Genomic DNA, 5,535 nt, shown 5'->3' with positions numbered 1-5,535 from the left:
GGTGAGAGAGTCACATAGAGAGACTGGAGGAGAGAGAGAGGTGAGAGAGTCACATAGAGAGACTGGAGGAGAGAGAGAGGTGAGAGAGTCACATAGAGAGACTGGAGGAGAGAGAGAGAGAGAGAGGTGAGAGAGTCACATAGAGAGACTGGAGGAGAGAGAGAGAGAGGTGAGAGAGTCACATAGAGAGACTGGAGGAGAGAGAGAGGTGAGAGAGTCACATAGAGAGACTGGAGGAGAGAGAGAGAGAGAGAGAGTCACATAGAGAGACTGGAGGAGAGAGAGAGAGAGAGAGAGAGAGGTGAGAGAGTCACATAGAGAGACTGGAGGAGAGAGAGAGAGAGAGAGGTGAGAGAGTCACATAGAGAGACTGGAGGAGAGAGAGAGGTGAGAGAGTCACATAGAGAGACTGGAGGAGAGAGAGAGAGAGAGAGAGTCACATAGAGAGACTGGAGGAGAGAGAGAGAGAGAGAGGTGAGAGAGTCTCATAGAGAGACTGGAGGAGAGAGAGAGAGAGAGAGAGTCACATAGAGAGACTGGAGGAGAGAGAGAGGTGAGAGAGTCACATAGAGAGACTGGAGGAGAGAGAGAGGTGAGAGAGTCACATAGAGAGACTGGAGGAGAGAGAGAGAGGTGAGAGAGTCACATAGAGAGACTGGAGGAGAGAGAGAGGTGAGAGAGTCACATAGAGAGACTGGAGGAGAGAGAGAGGTGAGAGAGTCACATAGAGAGACTGGAGGAGAGAGAGAGAGAGGTGAGAGAGTCACATAGAGAGACTGGAGGAGAGAGAGAGGTGAGAGAGGTGAGAGAGTCACATAGAGAGACTGGAGGAGAGAGAGAGAGAGAGAGGTGAGAGAGTCACATAGAGAGACTGGAGGAGAGAGAGAGGTGAGAGAGTCACATAGAGAGACTGGAGGAGAGAGAGAGGTGAGAGAGTCACATAGAGAGACTGGAGGAGAGAGAGAGGTGAGAGAGTCACATAGAGAGACTGGAGGAGAGAGAGAGAGAGAGAGGTGAGAGAGTCACATAGAGAGACTGGAGGAGAGAGAGAGGTGAGAGAGTCACATAGAGAGACTGGAGGAGAGAGAGAGGTGAGAGAGTCACATAGAGAGACTGGAGGAGAGAGAGAGGTGAGAGAGTCTCATAGAGAGACTGGAGGAGAGAGAGAGGTGAGAGAGTCACATAGAGAGACTGGAGGAGAGAGAGAGAGAGAGAGAGAGGTGAGAGAGTCACATAGAGAGACTGGAGGAGAGAGAGAGGTGAGAGAGTCACATAGAGAGACTGGAGGAGAGAGAGAGAGAGAGAGAGGTGAGAGAGTCACATAGAGAGACTGGAGGAGAGAGAGAGGTGAGAGAGTCACATAGAGAGACTGGAGGAGAGAGAGAGGTGAGAGAGAGGTGAGAGAGTCACATAGAGAGACTGGAGGAGAGAGAGAGAGAGAGAGAGGTGAGAGAGTCACATAGAGAGACTGGAGGAGAGAGAGAGGTGAGAGAGTCACATAGAGAGACTGGAGGAGAGAGAGAGAGAGAGAGGTGAGAGAGTCACATAGAGAGACTGGAGGAGAGAGAGAGGTGAGAGAGTCACATAGAGAGACTGGAGGAGAGAGAGAGGTGAGAGAGTCACATAGAGAGACTGGAGGAGAGAGAGAGAGAGAGGTGAGAGAGTCACATAGAGAGACTGGAGGAGAGAGAGAGGTGAGAGAGTCACATAGAGAGACTGGAGGAGAGAGAGAGGTGAGAGAGTCACATAGAGAGACTGGAGGAGAGAGAGAGAGAGAGGTGAGAGAGTCACATAGAGAGACTGGAGGAGAGAGAGAGGTGAGAGAGTCACATAGAGAGACTGGAGGAGAGAGAGAGGTGAGAGAGTCACATAGAGAGACTGGAGGAGAGAGAGAGGTGAGAGAGTCACATAGAGAGACTGGAGGAGAGAGAGAGGTGAGAGAGTCACATATAGAGACTGGAGGAGAGAGAGAGGTGAGAGAGTCTCATAGAGAGACTGGAGGAGAGAGAGAGGTGAGAGAGTTTTTAATTCTTATGTGAACACCCCAGACAGTTTTAATCCAGCCTAATTATGTTGACTGATACTGTCTTCTCTCTGTCTCTCTGTCTCTCTCTCTCTCCCTCTCCCTCTCCCTCTCCCTCTCCCTCTCTCTCTCTCTCTCTCCCTCTCCCTCTCCCTCTCCCTCTCCCTCTCCCTCTCTCCCTCTCCCTCTCCCTCTCCCTCTCCCTCTCCCTCTCTCTCTCCCTCCCTCCCTCTCTCTCTCCCCCTCTCTCCCTCTCTCTCTCTCTCCCCCTCTGTGTCTCTGTGTCTCTCGCCCCTGGTAGCGTGCCCCCGGTCTCTGCTGTCTCAGTGTAGGCTGACCATCCGCTCTGAGCTCCAGAAGGTCAACAGGATGCACCGTGTGGAGGATCTGGCCCTGCCCCCCCGCCTCGCCTGCTACCTGCAGCACACCCATTGGCCCATGGATGTTAACCCATGCTGACCTGAGATCAGATTCTAAAACATGTCTTCTACATCCTGACAGTACTCCATTCTGACCTGAGATCAGATTCTAAAAAATGTCTTCTATGTCAGTCGCTCTTCGATTTTTCAAAAATAGCAGACCTACAAGCTCATAGCGCGCCACTCGGTGGCGCGCTATGAGCTTGTAGGTCTGCTATTTTTAAATAGCTGGAAAGCATAACGTAATGCTAACACCAAAATGTGTTCCCGCCTAAAATGGGTTAAAAATGGGTTTTTTTTATTTCCAAAATGAGTTAATAGCACAGGCAGTCGACTCTTCACATACTAGAGCATGTCTGAAATAAGTGTCAGAGCTGAAATAGACATGTAAATATGAAATAAATGCTTAAACATGTAGCTAGGTGTAATGTTAGAGTCCACAGAATGACAGAAGACATGTAAATATGAAATAAATGCTTAAACGTGTAGCTATAGGTGTAATGTTAGTGACCACAGAAGTGAACCTTTTCAAGCCTGTTTTCTCAACTCTCTGTTTCTCTGCCAGACATTACTCTATAAGCCATATCTCCAAAACTGGAGGGTCAAACTGAACAACCAATATGTCAATTTGAAGCTAGGATTCCCTGCTTTCACATGACATGAAGAAAAAACGAAAATGCAAAGCAGTGAAGATAACCGACCTACAAGCCCACAAGAGCAGTGAAGATAAGCGACCTACAAGCTTGTAGATTCGTGAACAATAATTTAATTGAATTGTGATGAATTCAATATGTAACATTGTAAATCTTTGCTGTCCATAAATAATGATCACTTGTCTGTACTTTGTATAATTAATTTTTCAACCAATTATTATTATTTTATATTTCCTGAATAAACAGTTACAGTTTAGACTTACAGTTATATTATTATTAGTATATTATTTTATATTTCCTGAATAAACAGGTACAGGTTAGACTTACAGTTTAGTATTTATAAAGATCTGCAAGTTAACTGGTAACTCACTCATTCTTGAGATGAGGGACAAAAGTGGAAAAAACATGTCCCACACATAAGAGCCTTATTATTGTTAAAAATAAATTAATTTAATAAAAATAAAAGCACTTGCAAAGTTAAATGTAATACAGTTGTGTATTATTATGCCATTAATTTCATTATAATTGTTTTCATATGCCATCTGAATTAGTTAAAAGCAGGCACTGTACCCAAAAACGCCTGTATTTAGCCTGTCCCCAGCAAGTGGTCATAATTTCAAACTGCTAAAAAAGTGTCTAATACTGTCACAATCACATAAATATACATACTAAATTAAAGTAGATTGTCAACAACATAGCAAACAATATACACAATAATTTTAATTTATATTTTCCATTAGATATCTCATATCAAATGTGTGTCCCACGTCTCCCGTCAACTCCGTCAGGTTTTTTAAAAGTCTTAAATTAATCAGAAAATATTGTCGACAGATTTAGCCTGAAGACTCCTTTTCCAAGACCCGTTTGTATTTGTTGCAACAGTGGAGCACCTGGTCTGACAAGCAGTCAATTGTTTGATATTTTAAACAAACAATGTTGATATCAGGGTGGTCACAGCTTTTACATGTCAACTCCGTCAGGACATTATTATGATCTTTGTTAAGAATTCCAAAATAATGTTTATTATAAAAGTTTAGGGTTAGGTTTAGCTAACAAATGAAGCAAAAACAAAATGGCTACATTGTACTACAGAGGGTTAAGATGAAAACAAATGACATTTTGTCAACTCCGTCAGACGTCAACTCCGTCAGGTTTTGTGTCTGACGGAGTTGACATGTATCTGACGGAGTTGACAAAAGTGTTCCTAAAACAATAAAATTATAGTTTTTGAATAATGGGACGTATTCTAATTTGGCACACAGTTAGAGCATGCCTTAAGGAACATTTTTGGCTATAGGGCCATCACAGATTTGTCTCGTGGTGACCATGGCAGCCATTTTCCAAAATTGCAGCCACCTGATGTTATTTTACAATAACTCAAGTTCTAGACCACCTAGGATCTTGATTCTGGTGACTAAGACTACATTTTCAAGGATGAGGGATACAGTGGTACAATTTAGATTTTCCCTGTGACCATGGCAGCCATATTTCAAAATGGCCGCCACCTGCTGTTATTTTACAATAACTCAAGTTCTACACCATCTAGGATCTTGATTCTGGTGACTAATCATACATTTTCAAGGATGTGGGATACATTGGTACTATTTAGATTTGTCCTGTGACCATGGCAGCAATTGTTTTTCAAAATGGCCACCACCTGCTGTTATTTTACCAATAACTCAAGTTTTAGACCACCAAGGATCTTGATTCTGGTGACTAATCATTACATTTTCAAGGATGAACTTTCTCTGGGAGGGGTCAGGGCTTATTTCAGGTGCAGGTTGAGTTGCTACTGACAGGACATTAAAAGGAGGTGGGCTTTCTGGCCTTTGACTTGTCCCTTTCAGGTACAGATGCACAGTTTGACTTCACTGGCCACTGCAGTGTGGCGTTGATCTTGGTGGCCTCCTGCCAGTGTTTCTCCATCCTTCTCATGACCTCTGTGTTCTGGGGCTCTGTTATAGTCAACTTACATTGTCTTGGCTGGAGATTGCTTTCCTGCAGGGTCCAGCCCAGTCTTGTGCAGATGGCTGCTGGCCCACCTGGAGGCCCCAACCTCACTTGTTCGGTTGGTGTGATTAGGTGGGGTGGTCTTCCCCAATCAGGATGAAGGGTTTAACCCTTTCAAACGGCAGTCTGGCCAAGTGTCTGTATTTAGTTGTGAGGCTAGATACAGGATACGATTTCTCACCCAGCCCCAGGTGACTTGAGGTGAAGGCTCCTTTGATTTGGTAACATTGCTTTGGTTGACATGCTGGGGACACAGAACGACACTGATGCCTTCAGTGTCTGCACATCCTGCCTGATAGTCCTGAAGGCAGATCTTCTGTCTTCAGTCTTTCGCTCACTGTTCACTGCTCACTGTTCACCTCAAGCAGGTCTTCAAGGTGTTTGCCTTTGCACAGGCTATATGGCTAGGACTCGTGCTTCAACCACTCAG

The sequence above is a fragment of the Protomyctophum parallelum genome (assembly GCF_964188405.1).
Source record: "Protomyctophum parallelum genome assembly, chromosome: 17".
NCBI lineage: Eukaryota > Metazoa > Chordata > Actinopteri > Myctophiformes > Myctophidae > Protomyctophum > Protomyctophum parallelum.
The sequence above is the reverse complement of the archived record's forward strand: the minus strand, read 5'-3'. Positions refer to the sequence as shown.